Source organism: Hyperolius riggenbachi, chromosome 5 (assembly GCF_040937935.1).
Source record: "Hyperolius riggenbachi isolate aHypRig1 chromosome 5, aHypRig1.pri, whole genome shotgun sequence".
NCBI lineage: Eukaryota > Metazoa > Chordata > Amphibia > Anura > Hyperoliidae > Hyperolius > Hyperolius riggenbachi.
In genome coordinates, this window is record NC_090650.1 from 19,632,689 (window position 1) to 19,655,810 (window position 23,122).

Here is a 23,122-nt window from a genome sequence, read left to right on the forward strand (position 1 = left end):
AAGTTTGAGAACCCTGCGATTAACAGTCTAAGAATGGCTGCAGTTTACATTTTCCCATTTAAAATGAACAGCTGAAATTTGATTGGCTGTTTTATGCTCCGCCCACTTTTCCTGGATTTGTAACCTCGGTCACCAAGTGACCAACTGTGCAAAGTGTGGGGACTGTGGCTCAATTACTGTGAGAATGGCAGCCTTTTACATTTTTTCCATTGACTTGAATGGGTGGAATCTGATTTGCTGTTTGTAGCTCCGCCCAGGTATGCAGGGGGGCCGCGAGACCCCCAGAACATATCATCCCAGGTAGTAAGGTATCTGCATACCAAGTTTCGTTCAAATCGGTCAAGCCGTTTTCGCGTGATCGCGGCACACACACACACACACGCACGCACGCACGCACGCACGCACGCACGCACACACACACACACACACACACTTTTATATATATATAGATAGGGCTTTTAAAGCACATCTGACCCGAGGAAAGGTTACCTAAGGTAAGCACAGAGGTACATCGTACATTCCTGCTGGACAGACATACCTCTGTGCGTTGTCCATTCCTTTCCTCCCTCCCCCCAGCCCCCCGTAATCACTCCTTATAAAATTGTATTTTTCAAATTTTTATACAGGAAGAGGCGGGCTTGTGGCAATGTTCCCTCCTACCACCATGCCATTTCCTCCTCTTTCCCACCCATTCACTTCCCCTGAGGCAGAATGGGAGGGTGATAGGCGGGATTATCACTGCAAGCCGCCTCTTCCTGTCTGAAAATTTGACTTTAGCCAAAAGTCAATTTTTTCAAATAGTGATTACGGGAACCGGGGGGGGGGGGGGGGGGGAAATGAAGAGAGGAACGGACAACGCACTGAGGTGTGTGGATCCAGCATGAGCACACCTCTGTGTTTATCTTAGGTAGCTTTGCTTTGAGTAAGACAGAGGCGTTGTACTTGGCTACACAACTTCTGAGTAACTCCTGTCTGTATTATTGCCTGAGGAAGCGGGCTAGAGACCAGCGAAACGCATTGCATTGGTTCTGCAGTATGAATAAAATCTTGTTTAAACCATACATAGTGGTTGTGTTTGGTTTTGGGGAGGTAAGTCCACCCTTGCTTCCCAACTTTTATCTGTTTTTACCGATGATCACATTTTTACTCTGCTGGCGCCTCTGTTTCCATTGCAATTATTGTTATCCACCTGGTGGATGGGTGAACACCCCTTCTTTTCTTCTACAGAGAGCGACTTTTTAGCCTGAGTGGGGACAGGCCTAATATCTCCATAAGTGCTTTAATTGGTTTACTGAACCTGGCAACCCATACTTGTGAGTATATTTTTATTTGCCTTGGCTATTGACTATTTCTATAGCTTGGCATTCCGTTATCATCAATAATACACTATTGGGGGCTCTCCACTGTGTTTTTCTTTTCGTCGTTTAGAGTTGGATCCCCCACAAGGCAACATAGACAGATGCCTAGGGCTTTGATTGCGCTGGTTACTAACTCCACTCTTTTCCTTACTAAAAAGTCCAGGTGACAAGCAGGGGTAGCCTAACCTGCCTACCTTGCCTAGGGCACAGGGTGACCTTCTTCTTTTGGGTCCCCTCATATGTAAGAAAAAGGGATGGTTTAGGAAATGCTCATTTTTCTAGCTTGTGTGCAACTGTACTGAAAACGACGTGCCCCTTGGAATTGGCCCAATCAAATGCAACCTACAGACAATTTAGTTTGGCCTAATTCCAATCAGCATGTAATTTACATCTAATTTGCATGTGAGGTGACATTATCATCATCTCACTGGCTGTCCTTAGTAAGAACTCCTTTGATTGGCTTAAAGGACAACTGTAGGGAGGCTGCCATGTTTATTTTTCCTTTTGTGCATTACCAGTTGCCTGGCAGCCCTGCTGATCTATGTGGATGCAGTAGTGTCTGAATAACACCAGAAACAAGCATGCAACTAATCTTGTCAGTTCTGACATTAATGTCGGAAACACCTGATCTGCTGCATGCTTGTTCAGGGGCTATGGCTAAAAGTATTAGAGACAGAGAATGAGCAGGAAAGCCAGGCAACTGGTATTGCACAAAAGGAAAAAAAGCATGGCAGCCTCACTACAATTGTCCTTTAACATGTCCGTTGGATTACCCCTCGATCAGGGTGTGTGTTACGTGTGTAAGAATTAACAGATACTGGCTGATATCAAAGCTGGACAAAGAAATAAAGAGGATCTGTAATGAAAATAACATAATGAATACATTTGCTTATTTATGTAATTTTTTTTTTTTTACAATATTCATATATAGATTATTTAGTCAGTGTTTGCCCATTGTAAAATCTTTCCTCTCCTTGATTTACATTCTGACATTTATCACAGTTTTATGTTATGTTTATAAACTTAAAGTGAACCTCCAGACTAAAAATCAACTCAGCAGCACTGAAAAGACTTGGTGTTTCTTTAACAGTTTCACAGCATCAGAACTTTGTTTTTCTTACGAAGCCATAATTTTTAGCTGCACAGGAGCTAAGCTCCGCCCTATCAAAAAAACTGCTGAGGCATTTCTTCCCCTGATGCTGTGCAAAGCATGATGGAATATCTGATGTTGTTGTTCTCGTTGCTTAGCAACTGGGAGATGTGATCAGGACATAGGACAGTTGGAACTGTGTCTCATGCTCCCTGTCACCTCCTTTCAACCAAAAAGATGGCTGCCCTCATGAAATCACAAACATTTGCCTGTTCTTTTAAAACAGGGTGGGTAAGAGATTATATTACCTATCTATTTTAATTAACATAACTAATGTAACTTATTGACAGTTTGTTTGTTTAGGCTGGAGTTCCTCTTTAAAAAAAGAAACAAATTTACAAATCTATGAACTATTGCCCTTGTTTTTATCTATCCTCTCCTGGTAGATAGCTGGGCTTCCTAGAGCAAACTATATATGGCTGTAATTCCTTATCAGTTGCATAGCTGAATATTAACCCTTTCAGGCGGAGAAGGTAGAAAAGCAACACAGCATATTTTGTAGGCTATGCATTGTACATACACATGTCTATCTCATCATGTCACATGTAACTTAATCATGTCACATGTCACTTAAAGAGAGTCTGAAGCCTAAAATAAAATAAAAAAACAGATACTTACCTGGTGCACTCACACGTGCGCAGTACAGAACCGCCGGTCTTCAGAAACCCAAATGCTTCCGAAGATTTGCCGAAGTCTCCCGCGGCGGGACATTCAAACCGTAAGCCTGCGGGGGAACGAGGAGACCGGCAGAATGAGAAGACTCTGTAGAACCCAGAGCCTCCAGTCTCCTTAGGTAAGTATCTGTTTTTTATATTAGGCTTCAGATTCACTTTAAGGTTCTCTTTAAGCTACAGTATGTGCACATGCTAGATTAAACTCGACTGGATGGTGTAATGGTTAAGGGCTCTGCCTCTGACATGGGAGATCTGGGTTCGAATCTCGGCTCTGTCTGTTCAGTAAGCCAGCACCTAATTAGTAGGAGACCTTAGGCAAGTCTCCCTAACACTGCTACTGCCTATAGAGTGCATCCTAGTGGCTGCTGCTCTGGTGCTTTGAGTCCGCCAGGAGAAAAGCGCGATATAAATGTTATTTGTCCTGTCTTGTTTTGTCTGAGGCGGTCGTTTAAGAGAATACACAGTCTAGTGTGTGTACAGCGAGTATTCCTGTTAGAGTATTCAGGCAGTGTGTCTGTTGCTGGATTTAGAGAGTCTGTCGTGGGGATATCACTTGGAATGGGATTATCCAAGGACATCTTCTCATGAGCATTCTCAGACTATGCCAAGTGCCTGTTGGTGGGAGGAATGGAATAAGTGTGACACACGGTGCAGTATCAGTCTCTGGCAGCCGTACAATCAGCGGGAATGAGAATCCTCCGCATTAACTCTTCCTTGGGACCTGAAATGAATTAGTCGGTAGGATGTTCCTCCGGTAGAGGACGTGACAGGATGTAATTATAGCTGTAACACACAATGCAATTGCTCTGGGGCCCGGCATGGATGGGCCAGTGACCACACAGCACAGTTCCCGGTGGACGGACCGTCCTGTGTCGGAAACACCCCCCCCCCTTCCACTATTCTTCCTCAGTTGTTTGTCTTTTAATCCAGGTTTCTGATGCAAAAAATTAATCTAAATAAATGTATGCTTTGACCTAATAAGCTTAAATTGTGCTGAACTTTATGTCCAACTACTAATAAATTATTATGTACTCCAGCCATTCTTACACTGTTAATGGCAGGGTTCTCAAACTTTGCACAGTTGGTCACTGGGTGACTGGGATTAATATTCAGAAAAGTGGGTGGAGCCTAAAACAGCCAATCAAAATTCACCTGTTGCTTTTCAAGGGGAATATTTAATTGCTGTCATTCTTGCACTGTTAATGGCACAGGCCTCAAACCTGGTACAGTTGGTCATTGGCTGACTGGGGTTCAAATTCAGAAAAAGGGGTGGAGCCACAAACAGCCAATCAGATTTGTTTCATTTCAATGCAAATGATTGATGCCAAAGACCGCAAAGCTCACAAACTAGGTAATTGAGTAATTGTGTGTTAGGGTTAGAAAAAGTGGGCGGAGCCGACACCAGCCAAATACATACCCGGGCAACGCCGGGTCATCAGCTAGTATATATATATATATATATATATATATATATATATATATATATATATATATATATATATAAATAATATTTATGTAGCGCTGACATCTTCCACAGCAATGTACAGAGTGTATATAGGCACGTGTCACTAACTGTCCTTCAGAGGAGCTCACAATCATTACTACAGTCATACGTCCATTGTAGTCTAGGGCTAATTTTTAGATGGAAGCCTATTAACTTATCTGTTTTTGGGGTGTGGGAGGAAACCGGAGTGCCCGGGGGAACACACGCAGACACTGCAGACCATACAATCTCCTTGCAGATAGTGTCCTTAACCATTAAAGTCGGCACAAAATTATGCGAAAATTACACAAAATTATGAATGGATTACAAAAAAATAAATTGACTGTCCAAAGCATAATTACATGTGGCTGTTAGCTGTTAGCATGCTGGGTGATTTCCTGTCTGATGAGCCTCAGTTTCTGCTAAAAATGCTGCATATACACTGACCGCAGCATCTGAACCCCAAACTGCGAGTTTTAGGCCTCTCACACCGCCAATGTGATCTTATGTCTGCATTTTCCTGAACGCGTGCGTGTTATTTTTCGTAGAGCACACAATTTGTGTGTATTCACATTTTTGGCCTACTCATAATGTTAAAATGTGAGTTTCCCTGAAAAATGCAACTTCATTCACTTGTGAAAACGCAAGACTGAAAGCTATTTTTATGGAAAACAACACGCAATGTGGTTTTTTTTTTTTTTTCAAAAGTTCCAAAAAAACTTGCAAAAATGTGCAAAAGGTACAGCGTGAAAGAACTCCAAGAATTTTGGTTTTACCAAAATGAGTTTGATAATACACAGGCGCCATCTTGTGGCTAAAAAGCTAAATGCATAGACAATAAGAGTTAGGGCCCGTTTCCACTAGTGCGGTGCGAATCGCTGGGATTCCACCGCTGACAAAATCGATTCCGCATGCGATTTTTGCCACGATTTCGCATGCGATTTCGCATAGGCAGGCTATCAGCGATTTTAACCATGTCACTGCCTGGCTCAATGTACATTAGTTTTAGTGCGAATTTGCACGCGAAATCGCGGCAAAAAACGCATGTGCGATTTCCCCTATTAAATACATTGCCTGCGAATTGCCTGCATTCCACACGCAGGCGAATTCTGCAGGCCCTACCGTGCAGAAAAATCCTGCACAGAAAAACGCACCAAAAAACTGACAAGTGGAAACAGTCTCATCCACTTGTATTGGTTATGCGAATCCACATGCAGACAACGCATGCGGATTCACTCTAGTGGAAACGGGCCCTTACGGTTATAGTAAATCCTCCATCAACAGCCGGATAAAAAAGTAAAGATGACCAGCACTTGCCAATTCTTAAAAAGCAGAATATTTTTCACAAAAAAGAGTGAATAAAAATAGCCATGACATCCAGACTCCCAGAATGTAACTATAGCTCTTGGTAGTAAGTATAGCTCTTAGCTGCATACAATGGCATGAGGACTTCCTCCAGAATAGGTTACGCCTCCATTGCAGCCCAATTCTAGTCACAACGGACTGTCGCCGTTTAGAACGGATAAACCGCTCTTTGTCAAGTCAGCTAAGAGCTATACTTACTACCAAGAGCTATAGTTACATTCTGGGAGTCCGGATGTCATGGCTGTTTTTATTCACTCTTTTTTTGTGAATAAATATTCTGCTTTTTAAGAATTGGCAAGTGCTGGTCATCTTTACTTTTTTGCTTGCATCAAGTCTGTATCAGCCACACAGTCTAGACCTGGCACAGCCGTTGAAGCAAGATAGATGTGCTGTCCAAGAAGTACGAAACATCAACAGCCGGATACATATAAAATCGGCGCGGGAGACTTGGGCGCAGGATACAGCCTATATATGGCTGCTCCTGCTGCTGCACAAGTCCGGGCCGTGTTAATTACTATTCCCCTCCAGGCCGCCATGGATGGTGGGGAATGAAATAATTTGGCTTCCAGGTATTGCTGGCGGCCGAATTACAGTGTTTTAAAAGTAACTTCAGCTCTGTCTTCTGACAGTGCCGGAGTTACTCCCTGTGCGCTGCTATAGCCTATTACGGCCTATGATGGCACCGGCTGCGCCCAAATCTACCTGCGCTGTAGTTAAACCGCTCTCAACAGCCATTCCTGTAGTATGCAATACTCTGGCTGTGAACTTCTCCATACTCTTCCTGTTTAGAATTACATAAGCTGGGCAGGGGTGTAACTAGAAGTCCCCGGGCCCCCCTGCAAGAATTTGCATTTATCTAAGTGTCAGCAGCGGCGGCGGCAGCTATAAGTACCTCCATTCACCACCGGAGGTCTCCAATCTGCAAGGGCTTCACATTACTTCCTGTTTTAACAGGAAGTAATGTGAAGCCCTTGCAGATCGGAGACCTCCGGTGGTGAATGGAGGTAATTATAGCTGCTGCTGCCGCTGCTGTCACTTAGATAGGTGCAGGAGGGGAGCGCAGAGGGGAGAGGGAGAGGTGAGGGGGGGGGGGGACTGTCCCCCCTCCTTGCTTATGTGCAAAGCTCTCCCCTCATGCTGCGACCCCTCTTGCCCCCCCAAAATGGCCGTGAGCCCCCCCTACGGGGGCAGGGGCTGCTTCCCCTATTGTTACGCCAGTTAAGCCGGGGGACCCACTGCCCCATATTTAATAGAAAGTTAGTGGCACTTGCCTTATTGCGTAATCCCCGTTGGTTCCACGTGCTTGCTCTATAGATGGGAGAACTCTGATAGGGAATCTGAAGTGAAAATCAACTCATGAGATAATGAACTGTATGTGTAGTACAGCTAAGAAACAGAACATTAGGAGCACAGAAATGAGTCTCATATTGTTTCTACTACAGGAAGAGTTAAGAAAGTTTATTTGTTATCTATGCAAAAGAGCTTCTCTGAGCTCTCCGACTAATTTAGCCAGAGTGCAATGCTATTTTCTGAAGCAATTATACATCAAAGAAACAGAGAAAGACGCAACACTACAACTCCACATACAAGCGCAACATGCATGTGCCGAATCCCTGATGAGTAAGGAGATGCCAATTCAAGCTATACCCTTCCTTTGAAGGGCTTTCCTTCTGAGCAGGGGCATAACTTCAGGGGGCAGCCCTTGTGCCCGCAGTGGGGCCCGAGCTGTAAGGGGTCCCCAACTACAACTTCACTCCCTCTGATAAAAAGGGTTCATCCTTCAAATCAGGTGTTTTTGTGGCTGTGAAGATGATGATGACCACACATTTGCGACCCTTGCCAGGTGGGCGGCTGTGAGGGTCACCAGGAGAAGGCAAGGGAAAGAGTGTTAACATTGGCGGACCTCAGTTTTGCTGAGTGCCCCTTGATTTGTAGTTGCGCCTTTGCTTCTGCGGTAGACAGGCTGTGGACTATTGTAGTGGAGTCCACCAGAGGCAATTCCTCTGGTATTACTTTCCCAAGTTTCCCCAGAGAGTTATCTATGCAGATTACATCTACATCTCCTGAGGAAGTGAAGCTATCCATGAAACACCTCAAGCTGTGTGCTCAGCCCCAATTACCTATTGGTACATACAGATGTTATATATATATACATTGAGCTACCCAAAAAATAAAGACACCCTCCAATAACGCATTGGTCCACCTTTAGCTCTGATCACAGGCGATTTTCTTCTAGGCATGGACTCAACAAGATGATGATACTGTTGCTGAGGAATGTTGGCCCATGCTGACATAATGGCAGCTCACAGTTGGGTCAGATTGGATGGTGGCGTTTCCAAACTTTGAAGCAATTTCGTCCCACAAATGCTCAATAGGCTTGAGGTCAGGGGACTGATCTGATCAGGGAAGCAGGTTAAACTCAGATTGAGGTCCCTCAAACTAATTTGAGACCAATCGAGCAGTGGCAAGGGTCCACAACAGGCGTCTTTTCCTATTTTTCTGTGATATAAAAGGCACTCTTGATGGTCTCCTGCTGCTCGCAGGGTCTTCCCTGCGCACGCCCGCCGCCGGCTGTTAGCCCAGCGATCAATGAAAGGGATTATAGATCCCTTTCATTGATCGAAGCCCCCCGCAGATTTCATTGATCGAAGCCCCCCGCAGAAAAGCCGACAGCGTCTCATCAGACGCTGCGGTTTTTCTGGGTTCAAAAAGTTCCCCATCTTCACTCTTCTTCCTGGGAGCGAGATCGATCGCTTCCAGGACTTTTTGACTGTGGCCATCTTGTGGCAAAATAGTAAAACTACACCAAGATCCACTTTTTATTAAATAAATACATTTTTAACATTTAAAATTAGCTGTTTACCTCCCACACCAAAAATTACCCACATACAATTTTTAATGAAAAAAATAAATAAAAAATTACAATAATAAAAAAAAAAAACATAAATAGTTACCTAAGGATCTGAACTTTTTAAATATGCATGTCAAAGGAGTATATTAATATTTTTTTTTTAATTATGGGCTTGTAAATAGTGATGGACGCAAATTGAAAAAATGCACCTTTATTTCCACATAAAATATCGGCGCCATACATTGTGATAGGGACATAATTTAAATGGTGTAATAAGTGGGACAAATGGGCAAATACAATACATGGGTTTTAATTATAGTAGCATGTATTAATTTCAAACTATAATGGCTAAAAGCTGAGAAATAATGATTTTTTCTTTGTTAATATTCCTGTTAAAATGGATTTAGAATAAATTAATTTTCAGCAAAATGTATCACCCAAAGAAAGTCTAATTGGTGGCGGAGAAAACAAGCTATAGACCAATTCATTGTGATGAGTGGTGATAAAGTTATTGGCAAATAGATGGGAGGGGAAAGTTACTCAGATGCAAAAAATAAACGACCCTTCGGGCTTAAGTGGTTAAAGGGCCACTATGGTGAAACATTTAACATTTAAAATATGTGCAAACATAGACAAATAAGAAGTATGTTTTTTCCTGAGTAAAATGAGCTATAAATTACTTTTCTCCTATGTTGCTGTCACTTAGTAAGTAGTAGAAATCTGACAGAAGCGACAGGTTTTGGACTAGTCCATCTCTTCATGGGGGATTTATTTATTTTCAAAAGCACTTAGTGAATGGCAGTTGCTCTGTCCAACTGCCAAAAAACTGTGTACTGAGCAGGGAAGCTGACCAGCATCATTGTTTAAATCCTTTTTAGGGAATCTATATATATAAAATTGTATGTATGTATGTATGTATGTGTGTGTGTGTGTGTGTGTGTATGTGCCGCGATCACGCGAAAACGGCTTGACCGATTTGAACGAAACTTGGTATACAGATCCCTTATTACCTGGGATGATATGTTCTGGGGGTCTCGTGGCCCCCCTGCACACGTGGGCGGAGCTACAAACAGCCAATCAGATTCCACCCATTGAAGTCAATGGAAAAAATGTAAAAGGCTGTCATTCTCACAGTAATCGAGCCACAGTCCCCACACTTTGCACAGTTGGTCACTTGGTGACCGAGGTTACAAATCCAGGAAAAGTGGGCGGAGCATAAAACAGCCAATCAAATTTCAGCCGTTCATTTTAAATGGGAAAATGTAAACTGCAGCCATTCTTAGACTGTTAATCGCAGAGTTCTCAAACTTGCCACAGTTGGTCACTGGGTGAATGAGATTAAGATTCAAGAAAGTGGGTGGAGCCTACAACAGCCAATCAAAATTCACCTATTGATTTTCAAGGGGAATATTTAAACTGCTGCTATTCTTACACTTTTAATGGCAGAGGCTTCAAACTTGCTACAGTCAGTCATTGGGTGACTGGGGTCAAAGTTCACTAAAGGGGCGGGGCCACATACAGCCAATCAGATTTCCTTAGTGGATAAACTGCTTCCATTCACACATTTTTGATGCCTAGAACCTGACAGCTCACAAACTTGGTCATTGAGTGACTGTGTGTCAAGGTTACAAAAAGTGGGCGGTGCCAAAACAACTTTTACTGGGAAAATATAAACGGCAGCCATTCTTACACCGTGAATGGCAGGGTTCTCAAACTTTGCACAGTTGGTCATTGGGTCACAGATTAAGATTTTGGAAGGTGGGTGGAGCCTACAACAGCCAATAAAAATTCCCCTTTTGATTTTCAAAGGGAATATTTCATCTGCTACCATTCTCTTATACTGGTAAAAGCAGATGCCTCAAACCTGGTACAGTTGGTCACTGGGTGACTAGGGTCCAAATTCAGGAAGGGGGCGGAGCCACAAACAGACAGATTTGTTTATTTTTCAATGGGAATATACAAAGTATTCATACCAAGGATCCCAAAGCTGATAAACTTGATAATTGAGTGACTGTATGTCAAGGTTAGAAAAAGTGGGCGGTGCCAACAACTTCATTTTTTACATTGCAGGGTTCCCAAACTTTACACAATTGGCCACTGGGTGACTGGGATGAATATTCAGAAATGTGGGTAGAGCCTACAACAGCCAATCAAAATGTACCTATTAATTTTCAAGGGGAATATTCACATTGCTACCATTCTTACACTGTTAGTGGCAGAGGCCTCAAACCTGATACAGTCAGTCATTGGGTGACTGGGATCCAAATTCACTAAAGGGGTGGAGCCACAAACAGCCAGTCAGATTTGTTAGATTGATTTCAGCCATTCTGTTATTGCCAGGGTTCTCAAACATGACACAGTTGGCCACTGGGTGACTGTGACTAATATTCAGTGGGTGGAGCCTACAGCAGCCAATCAAAATTCACCTTTTGAATTTCAAGGGGAATATTTACTTTGCTGCCATTCATGCACTCTTAATGGCAGAGGCCTAACATCTGCTACAGTCAGTCACTGGGAGACTGAAATTTAAATTCTGAAGGGAGCGGGCCAAAAACAGCCAATCAGATTTGTTTAATTTCAATGGTAAAATGCAACTTATTGATGCCAAAGACCCCAAAGCTCATAAACTTGGTCATTAAATGACTGTATGTCAAAATTAGAAATAGTGGGCAGAGCCAAAAACAACTACGGTAACTTTTTACATGGGGAAATGTAAACTGCAGATTTTCTTACACTGTTAATTGCAGGGTTCTCAAACTTCACACAGTTGGTCACTGGGTGACTAGGATTCATATTCGGAAAAGTAGGTGGAGCCTACAAGAGCCAATCAAAATTCACCTATTGATTTTCAAGGGGAATATTGAAACTGCAGCCATTCTCACACTGTTAATAGCAGAGGCCTCAAACCTGCTACAGTCAGTCGTTAAGTGTTTGGGGTTCAAATTCAGTAAAGGGGCGGAGCCAAAAACAGCCAGATTTCTTTGTTGGATAAACTGCTTCCATTAGCACAATTTTGATGCCAGGAACCCAAAAGCTCACAAACTTGGTCATTGAGTAGTGACTGTGTGTCAAGGTTACAAAAAGTGGGTGGAGTTAAAAACAGATTTTTCTGGGAAATTGTAAACTGCAGCCCTTCTTCACTGTTAATGGCAGGGTTCTCAAACTTAGCATAGCTGGTTACTGGGTGACTGGGATTAATAATCAGAAAAGTGGGTGGAGCCTAAAAATGCCAATCAAAAATCACATGTCGCTTTTCAAGGAGAATATTAAAATTGCTCCCATTCTTGCACTGTTAATGGCACAAGCCTCAAACCTGGCACAGTTGGTCATTGGGTCACTGAGGTTCAAATTCAGAAAAGGGGACAGAGCCACAAACAGTTAATCAGATTTGTTTCATTTCATGGGAAAATACAAATTATTGATGCCATGGACCCCAAAACTCACAAACTTGGGCATTGAGTAGTGACTTTGTGTCAAGGTTACAAAAAGTGGGCGGAGCCAAAAACACATTTCACTGGGAAAGTGTAAACTGCAGCCCTTCTTACACTATTTATTTCAGGGTTCCCGATCTTTGCCCAGATGGTCACTGAGTGACTGAGATATTCAGGGAAGTGGGTGGAGCCTATAATAGCCAATCAAAATTCACCTGTTGATTTTCAAGTGGAATATTTAAATTGCTGCCATTTTTACACTGTTAATAGCAGATGCCTCAAACCTGCTACAGTTGGTCATTGGGTGACTGGGGTTCAAATGCTGGAGAGGGGTGGAGCCACAAACAGCCTATCTGATTTGTTTAATTTCTATGGGAATATACAAATTATTGATGCCAAGGACTCCAAAGCTCACAAACTTGGTCATTGAGTGTTTGTGTGTTAGGGTTAGAAAGTGGGCGGAGCCAACACCAGTCAAATACATACCCGGGCAACGCCGGGTCATCAGTGGGTGGAGACAAATACAAATTTCACTGGGAAAATGTACACTGCAGCCATTCTTACACTGTTAATGGCAGGGTTTTTAAACTTTGCACAGTTGGTCACTGGGTGACTGGGATTAATATTCAGAAAAGTGGGTGGAGCCTACAAAAGTAAATCAAACTTCACCTGTTGCTTTTCAAGGGGAATATTTAATTGCTACCATTCTTGAACTGTTAATGGCACAGGCCTCAAACCTGGTACAGTTGGTTATTGGGTGACTGGGGTTCAAATTCAGAAAAGGGAGTGGAGCCACACACACTCAATCAGATTTGTTTCATTTCAATGCAGATTATTGATACCAAAGACGGCAAAGCTCACAAACTTGGTCAGTGAGTAATTGTGTGTTAGGGTTAGAAAAAATAGGCGGAGCCAACACCAGCCAAATACATACCCGGGCAACGCCGGGCAATTAGCTAGTAGCATTATAATTATTACCGTACCTCCCTCCCCAATTCCATACTTGTCACCTCCACATTTCAATACAGCCAGCTAGGAGTTCCTAAAACAGTTATGAACATTACTGGACAACACCGGGCAATTAGCTAGTATCTTTATAAAGAATAAAAGCCTTGCTGAGAATCCCCTATGAAGAGAGGGACTAGTCCAAAACCTGTCACTTCTGTCAGATTTCTACTACCTACTGTGAGTGACAGCAACATAGGAGAAAAGTAATTTATGGCTCATTTTACTCTGGAAAAAATGTACTTCTTATTTGTCTATGTTTGCACATATTTTAAATTGTAATTTTTTTATCGCCATAGTGCCCCTTTAAATCTTTCTTCTTATCCATGTTGACATTAACTTTGGTGATAACAACGTTGTCTGATTCTGAGCGCTCCTCATATGAGCATGCAAGTGGCTGGATAGTGCAATGGTTAAGGGCTCTGCCTCTGACACAGGAGACCAGGGTTCAAATCTCAGCTCCTCCTATTCAGTAAGCCAGCAACCATTCAGTAAGGAGTTCTTGGGCAAGACATTCTAATGCTGCTATCGCCTACTGAGTGTGCTCTAGTGGCTGCCTTGCAACTGCTTTAAGACCGACAGGAGAAAAGTGCTATAGAAATATAGGATTTATTAACCTCTTGAGCGTTACGCCACTCAGGAGGTTTTGCTACTTTGTGTCTCCAGCTTAATTAACTTGATCCAATGGCTGCAAAACCTTTAGCTAGCACTAGGCTAGCTAGTATAGGTGGCCGGCACCCCCCAATCACCCGGGATCCCCCCCTTTATACATTACCCCGTCTGGATCCAGCGATCGGCGCAGCCTCCCCGGACAGCTCCGGTCTTCACTATGGGGAGGATTGCACATGACGTCATATGCAAACCCGATCCTCCCCATAGAGAGACCGGGGCTGTGCGGGGAGACTGCAGCGATTGCTGGATACAGGGGGGTAATGTATAAACGGGGGGATCGGGGGGCAGGATTGGGGGCGATCGGGGGGTGCCGGCCACCTGTACTAGCTAGCCTAGTGCTAGCTATAGGCTTTACAGTCATTGTATTAAATGAATTAAGCATGGGGGACTCCTGAGGCCAGCGAGCGGTACGCCCGACACAGTGTCGGTTAATATATAAGACAATCTGCAGTTTTATGTCACTCTACTTCACTGTTGGACTGGTTTACTTTCAAATAAGGGGTGTCTCTATTTGTTTGGCCACTCATTGGGCTTGATTCACTAAGTGGTGATAACTCAGTTATCACGCCTAAAAGACTTTAGGCGTGATAACCTTTGCACCACTGAGTTATCACCGATTTTTGCTCTAACTCGCGCGAAGTTTCCGCGCGTACGCGCATACGCGCGTACGTGCGCGCGCAAAGTCCCATAGGGTTTAATGGGAGCTTTGCGCGAAGCAGGGACGCTGCGCGCGCGCGTGCGCTGTTGCGCGCACAAAACTTTGCGCGCGGAAAATTCGCGCAAGTTGCTTCTTATCATGCCTAAAGTGAGTTTAGGCGTGATAAGGGGCTTTTCACTGGCGTGCAAACACTTTGCACCGCTTTGTGAATCAAGCCCCTTGTATGTTAATAATAATATTAAATGACTATGGAGGCCGGTCAGGAGGAGCTGCAGTTACCTAAGTGTAGATAGAGGCTTGTATTGTATTGCTTGTATTTTGGCATTATTTTTTCAGGTCATCCTTCAGTTTCCCTCCTTGGCCGTATAAACTGAGCAGCAGACCAGCGTCTGTTCCCAGAGATAAGGGGGCGGGGCCACACTGCACCGACACCGCTACACACTGCCAAAGTCAGACGACGCCTCCCATTAGAGAGTGCAGATAGCTATGATTGTGGCCAAAATGAGGTAACGGCGAGTTGAGCTGAAATTTTCGTAATTTCGCATTACTATAATTACGCATGCGAAATTTGCGATTACGATGCGAAATTAGCGTAGCGAAATTGCCATTAAAGGGAAGGTCCAAGCAAAAAAAAAAAAATGAGATTAACTTACCTGGGCCTTCTACCAGCCCCATGCAGCCATCCTGTGCCCTCGTAGTCACTCACTGCTGTTCCAGTCCCCCGCTGGCAGCTTTCTGACCTCGGAGGTCAGGGCCAAATTGCGTACATTTTTACACATTCCCACTAGTGCAGGATCATTAACACATACATTTTTACGCGTTAGTGGTGAAACGCGTAAATTTTTGTTCCTGCACTAGCTGGAATGCGTAAAAATGTATGCAATGTGGCCCTGACCTCCGAGGTCAGAAAGCTGCCAGCGGGGGACTGGAGCAGCAGTGAGTGACTACAAGGGCACAGGATGGCTACATGGGGCTGGTAGAAGCCCCAGGTAAGTGAATCTCATTTTTTTTTTTTGCTTGAACCTTCCCTTTAAAATCGTAATTGAAAATACCGTAAGCGTATTTTTCAACGCGAAATTTCGCGTTTCGTTCATGCCGTAATTTCGCATTAAACGCTACCGTAATTTCGCGTTAAACCGTAACGCTCCGTATAATATAAAAAAGCCGTCGACTTTAAGGGTTAATAGCAAAGCCCCCTTAAATGCTAAGAGCCTCAAATTTGGAGAATATATTAAGGAGATCAGGAGGAATAAGAGGAAAAATTTTTTTTTTCAAAAAGACCTTATAGTTTTTGAGAAAATCGATGTTAAAGTTTCAAAGGAAAAATGTAAACATTTAAAAACCCGCCGACTTTAACGGTTAATAGCAAAGCCTGCTTAAAGTTTAGGAACACCAAATTCCCAGGGTATATTAAGGGGATCAGTGGGAATAAGAGGAAAAAATTTTTTTTCAAAAAGACCTTATAGTTTTTGAGAAAATCGATTTTTAAGTTTCAAGGGCGAAAATGTCTTTTAAATGCGGAAAATGTCAGTTTTTTTTGCACAGGTAACAATAGTGTATTATTTTCATAGATTCCCCCAAGTGGGAAGAGTTTTACTTACTTCGTTCTGAGTGTGGGAAATATAAAAAAAAAACGACGTGGGGTCCCCCCTCCCAGACCTCTTTAACCCCTTGTCCCCCATGCAGGCTGGGATAGCCAGAATGCGGAGCACCGGCCGCGTGGGGCTCCGCACCCTGACTATACCAGCCCGCATGGTCCATGGATTGGGGGGTCTCGGAAGGGGAGGGGCAGCCAAGCTTTCCCCTCCCCCTCCGAGCCCTTGTCCAATCCAAGGACAAGGGGCTCTTCTCCACCTCCGATGGGCATAGGGTTTAATGGGAGCTTTGCGCGAAGCAGGGACGCTGCGCGCGCGCGTGCGCTGTTGCGCGCACAAAACTTTGCGCGCGGAAAATTTGCGCGAGTTGCTTCTTATCATGCCTAAAGTGAGTTTAGGTGTGATAAGGGGCTTTTCACTGGCGTGCAAACACTTTGCACCGCTTTGTGAATCAAGCCCCTTGTATGTTAATAATAATATTAAATGACTATGGAGGCCGGTCAGGAGGAGCTGCAGTTACCTAAGTGTAGATAGAGGCTTGTATTGTATTGCTTGTATTTTGGCATTATTTTTTCAGGTCATCCTTCAGTTTCCCTCCTTGGCCGTATAAACTGAGCAGCAGACCAGCGTCTGTTCCCAGAGATAAGGGGGCGGGGCCACACTGCACCGACACCGCTACACACTGCCAAAGTCAGACGACGCCTCCCATTAGAGAGTGCAGATAGCTATGATTGTGGCCAAAATGAGGTAACGGCGAGTTGAGCTGAAATTTTCGTAATTTCGCATTACTATAATTACGCATGCGAAATTTGCGATTACGATGCGAAATTAGCGTAGCGAAATTGCCATTAAAGGGAAGGTCCAAGCAAAAAAAAAAAAATGAGATTAACTTACCTGGGGCTTCTACCAGCCCCATGCAGCCATCCTGTGCCCTCGTAGTCACTCACTGCTGTTCCAGTCCCCCGCTGGCAGCTTTCTGACCTCGGAGGTCAGGGCCAAATTGCGTACATTTTTACACATTCCCACTAGTGCAGGATCATTAACACATACATTTTTACGCGTTAGTGGTGAAACGCGTAAATTTTTGTTCCTGCACTAGCTGGAATGCGTAAAAATGTATGCAATGTGGCCCTGACCTCCGAGGTCAGAAAGCTGCCAGCGGGGGACTGGAGCAGCAGTGAGTGACTACAAGGGCACAGGATGGCTACATGGGGCTGGTAGAAGCCCCAGGTAAGTGAATCTCATTTTTTTTTTTTGCTTGAACCTTCCCTTTAAAATCGTAATTGAAAATACCGTAAGCGTATTTTTCAACGCGAAATTTCGCGTTTCGTTCATGCCGTAATTTCGCATTAAACGCTACCGTAATTTCGCGTTAAACCGTAACGCTCCGTATAATATAAAAAAGCCGTCGATTTTAAGGGTTAATAGCAAAGCCCCCTTAAATGCTAAGAGCCTCAAATTTGGAGAATATATTAAGGAGATCAGGAGGAATAAGAGGAAAAATTTTTTTTTTCAAAAAGACCTTATAGTTTTTGAGAAAATCGATGTTAAAGTTTCAAAGGAAAAATGTAAACATTTAAAAACCCGCCGACTTTAACGGTTAATAGCAAAGCCTGCTTAAAGTTTAGGAACACCAAATTCCCAGGGTATATTAAGGGGATCAGTGGGAATAAGAGGAAAAATTTTTTTTTCAAAAAGACCTTATAGTTTTTGAGAAAATCGATTTTTAAGTTTCAAGGGCGAAAATGTCTTTTAAATGCGGAAAATGTCAGTTTTTTTTGCACAGGTAACAATAGTGTATTATTTTCATAGATTCCCCCAAGTGGGAAGAGTTTTACTTACTTCGTTCTGAGTGTGGGAAATATAAAAAAAAAACGACGTGGGGTCCCCCCTCCCAGACCTCTTTAACCCCTTGTCCCCCATGCAGGCTGGGATAGCCAGAATGCGGAGCACCGGCCGCGTGGGGCTCCGCACCCTGACTATACCAGCCCGCATGGTCCATGGATTGGGGGGTCTCGGAAGGGGAGGGGCAGCCAAGCTTTCCCCTCCCCCTCCGAGCCCTTGTCCAATCCAAGGACAAGGGGCTCTTCTCCACCTCCGATGGGCGGTGGAGGTGGAGGCCGCGATTTCCTGGGTGGGGGGTTCATGGTGGAATCTGGGAGTCCCCTTTAAAAAGGGGTCCCCCAGATGCCCACCCCCCTCCCAGGAGAAATGAGTATAGAGGTACTTGTAGTACCCCTTACCCATTTCCTTTAAGAGTTAAAAGTAAATAAACACACAAACACATAGAAAAAGTATTTTAATTGAACAAAAAACATAACCACGAAAAAAGTCCTTTAATATTCTTAATTAACCATTAATACTTACCTGTCCCTTTAAATAAATGATCCCACGCAATATCCTCGGAAATGTTCTATCAGTTACAATGTAACAAAGTTATTATGTAACAACTTTGTTACATTGTAACTACGCCGCACCCGACGCCACTCGCCGCTCAGCCGCCGCATACGCGTCCGTGCAGGACGCTAAGTCCCCGCAGCTCCCGCTGTCCACCCCGCCCACATCTGTCACCCACATGTGGGTGACATGTGGGTGACATGTGGGAGAGGCGGGGAGGGCAGCGGAGCCGGCGGGGACTTAGCGTCCTGCACGGGCCCGACAGAGCTCTGAGCTATATAGCTCAGAGCTCTGAGAAGCATCTTTGTATTTGGGCTCCAAGGAGCCCCATTGGTCCTTAGCAGACCAATGGGGTTCCTTCAAATCAGAAGGAACCCCATTGGTCTGCTAAGGACCAATGGGGCTCCTTGGAGCCCAAATACAAAGATGCTTTCGAGAGCTCTGAGCTATAGCTCAGAGCTCTGTCGGGTCCTGCAGCGCAGACGCGGCGGCGGCGGCGGCGGTGAGTGACGTCGGGTGCGGCGTAGTTACAATGTAACAAAGTTGTTATATTGTAATAACTTTGTTACATTGTAACTGATAGAACATTTCCGAGGATATTGCGTGGGATCATTTATTTAAAGGGACAGGTAAGTATTAATGGTTAATTAAGAATATTAAAGGACTTTTTTCGTGGTTATGTTTTTTGTTCAATTAAAATACTTTTTCTATGTGTTTGTGTGTTTATTTACTTTTAACTCTTAAAGGAAATGGGTAAGGGGTACTACAAGTACCTCTATACTCATTTCTCCTGGGAGGGGGGTGGGCATCTGGGGGACCCCTTTTTAAAGGGGACTCCCAGATTCCACCATGAACCCCCCACCCAGGAAATCGCGGCCTCCACCTCCACCGCCCATCGGAGGTGGAGAAAAGCCCCTTGTCCTTGGATTGGACAAGGGCTCGGAGGGGGAGGGGAAAGCTTGGCTGCCCCTCCCCTTCCGAGACCCCCCAATCCATGGACCATGCGGGCTGGTATAGTCAGGGTGCGGAGCCCCACGCGGCCGGTGCTCCGCATTCTGGCTATCCCAGCCTGCATGGGGGACAAGGGGTTAAAGAGGTCTGGGAGGGGGGACCCCACGTCGTTTTTTTTTTATATTTCCCACACTCAGAACGAAGTAAGTAAAACTCTTCCCACTTGGGGGAATCTATGAAAATAATACACTATTGTTACCTGTGCAAAAAAACTGACATTTTCCGCATTTAAAAGACATTTTCGCCCTTGAAACTTAAAAATCGATTTTCTCAAAAACTATAAGGTCTTTTTGAAAAAAATGTTTTTCCTCTTATTCCCACTGATCCCCTTAATATACCCTGGGAATTTGGTGTTCCTAAACTTTAAGCAGGCTTTGCTATTAACCGTTAAAGTCAGCGGGTTTTTAAATGTTTACATTTTTCCTTTGAAACTTTAACATCGATTTTCTCAAAAACTATAAGGTCTTTTTGAAAAAAAAATTTTTTCCTCTTATTCCTCCTGATCTCCTTAATATATTCTCCAAATTTGAGGCTCTTAGCATTTAAGGGGGCTTTGCTATTAACCCTTAAAGTCGGCGGCTTTTTTATATTATACGGAGCGTTACGGTTTAACGCGAAATTACGGTAGCGTTTAATGCGAAATTACGGCATGATACGACTGTAATGCGAAAATTACGCGAAAATTACGCTTACGCGAAATTTCGCGAAATCCTTCTTCATTACGATTATGTACTTACGGCCATAATCGTAATTACACTAATTACGCGAAATTTCGCAAAATCGTAATTAGGTCATTACGCTCATCTAAACGCTACAACCAATGAAAATGGTTCCTTAAAGTGTACCCGAGGTGAACTAAGAGTACGAAAGCGCATACTCTAGATTGTAAGCTCCCAAGGGCAGGGACATCCTCCTAGTGTTTCTTATTCTGCTGTAATTTATATGAACATGTGCCAGTATTGGTGCTGTATTTGTATTGCTGGATGTTTTGACTGTACAGAGTTTTGAACTTCTCATGTATCTGTGCTCACTAATATTTATTTTGTGCACAGTACAGCGCTACGGAAGACGTTGGTGCCATATAAATAAAAAATAGTATATACTTATCTACAGTCTGGATCCTATAGAGTAGAGTTGTGATGGTAGAGCCAGGACAAGGTCCTTCAGCACCCAAGGCTAAGACACCAAAGTGCACCCCTCCATCCCTCCCACCCCAGCCGTCACACACTGATTGGTATTAGACTAAGAGGCCCCCCAGGCCCCCCCCCAACACCTTAATCTCTAGTTATCTGGCTTGCAGTCACTGCCATATATCCCCTGTTCTTATTTCTCTCTGCTAATAGCTCAGTTGTGTGCCCCCTCCTACACTGCGCCCTGAGGCTGGAGCCTCTCTCGCCTCTGCCTCGACCCAGCCCTGTGGTGGGTCTCTATACCACAACACTGTAGTGCCCGCTTGAGGCTATATAGAGAACAGCATGTTAAGGGGCCGGTGTTTTTAGACAAATGCTGTTTCATAGGGAGCGTATCAGGCGGTCAGCATTTTGTGCACAGCAGGGACTAGCCATGTGTGAAGACAGGAGGAGAGACGATTCAGGTTTCTCATAGAATGCTGCAATGCCAGCAATGTGGGTGGGTAGAGGGAGAATTCTACATCTCTCTCCAATAATAGCTCAGCTGGGAGGCTGACTGCAGTGCTGCGCTGTGTGTCTGCCAGAACTGTGAACAGAAATCAGCATGTGACAGCAGAGCGTCAGAGGAGTCAGTGTCACTGTATCCGTACTGAACACTGGCTGTGTGTGTCTGAATGGATCTCTGTACAGCGCCGTGCTATATGTCAGAGCTATATAAATGTGTAATAATAATAATAGTGTGTGACAGTGGTGAGGACATTAGAGTGTAAGCTCCTCTGGTGCAGAGACTGATGGGAATGGATCAGTGATCTCTGTACAGCGCTGTGGAATATGTCAGAGCTATATAAATCTCATCTCACTAATATTATACAGTGGCTTGCAAAAGTATTTGGCCCCCTTGAAGTTTTCCACATTTTGTCACATTACTGCCACAAACATGAATCGGTTTTATCGGAATGCCACGTGATAGACCAACACAAAGTGGTGTACACGTGAGAAGTGGAACGGAAATCATACATCATTCCAAACATTTTTTACAAATCAATAACTGCAAAGTGGGGTGTGCGTAATTATTCGGCCCCCTTTGGTCTGAGTGCAGTCAGTTGTCCATAGACATTGCCTGATGAGTGCTAATGACTAAATGGAGTGCACCTTTGTGTAATCTAATGTCAGTACAAATACAGCTGCTCTGTGAGGGCCTCAGAGGTTGTCTAGAGAATCTTGGGAGCAACAACGCCATGAAGTCCAAAGAACACACCAGACAGGTCAGGGATAAAGTTATTGAGAAATTTAAAGCAGGGTTAGGCTACAAAAAGATTTTCAAAGCCTTGAACATCCCACGGAGCACTGTTCAAGCGATCATTCAGAAATGGAAGGAGTATGGCACAACTGTAAACCTACTAAGACAAGGCTGTCCACCTAAACTCACAGGCCAAACAAGGAGAGTGCTGATCAGAGATGCAGTCAAGAGGCCCATGGTGACTCTGGATGAGCTGCAGAGATCTACAGCTCAGGTGGGAGACTCTGTCCATAGGACAACTATTAGTCATGCACTGTACAAAGTTGGCCTTTATGGAGTGGCAAGAAGAAAGCCACTGTTAACAGAAAAGCATAAGAAGTCCCGTTTGCAGTTTGCCACAAGCCACGTGGGGGACACAGCAACCATGTGGAAGAAGGTGCTGTGGTCAGATGAGACCAAAATTGAACTTTTTGGCCAAAATGCAAAACGCTATGTGTGGCGGAAAACTAACACTGCACATCACTCTGACACATCATCCCCACTGTCAAATATGGTGGTGGCAGCATCATGCTCTGGAGGTGCTTCTCTTCAGCAGGGACAGGGAAGCTGGTCAGAGTTGATGGGAAGATGGATGGAGCCAAATACAGGGCAAACTTGGAAGAAAACCTCTTGGAGACTGCAAAATACTTGAGACTGGGGCGGAGGTTCACCTTCCAGCAGGACAATGACCCTAAACATAAAGCCAGGGCAACAATGGAATGGTTTAAAACAAAACATATCCATGTCCATATCCATATCCAAATCTAAATCCAATCGAGAATCGGTGGCAAGATCTGAAAACTGCTGTTCACAAACGCTGTCCATCTAATCTGACTGAGCTGGAGCTGTTTTGCAAAGAAGAATGGGCAAGGATTTCAGTCTCTAGATGTGCAAAGCTGGTAGAGACATACCTTAAACGACTGGCAGCTGTAATTGCAGCAAAAGGTGGTTCTACAAAGTATTGACTCAGGGGGCCGAATAATTATTCACACCCCACTTTGCAGTTATTGATTTGTAAAAAATGTTTGGAATCATGTATGATTTTCATTCCACTTCTCACATG

At 44.1% G+C, this 23,122-nt stretch overlaps 1 protein-coding gene across 2 annotated transcripts in view; it reads right to left on the bottom strand.

Annotated features, from left to right (window-relative positions):
* The window catches only part of HHATL (hedgehog acyltransferase like), a 54,650-nt gene that overhangs the window by 25,966 nt on the left and 5,562 nt on the right, over nucleotides 1-23,122 (bottom strand). The window contains exon 2 of one of the 2 annotated variants that reach the window (XM_068238522.1): nucleotides 7,302-7,367. The exons of the other annotated variant lie outside the window; for it this stretch is intronic. The gene's annotated coding sequence lies outside the window, so the exon portion shown is untranslated. The remainder of the gene's footprint in view (nucleotides 1-7,301; nucleotides 7,368-23,122) is intronic. 2 annotated transcript variants of the gene reach the window in all.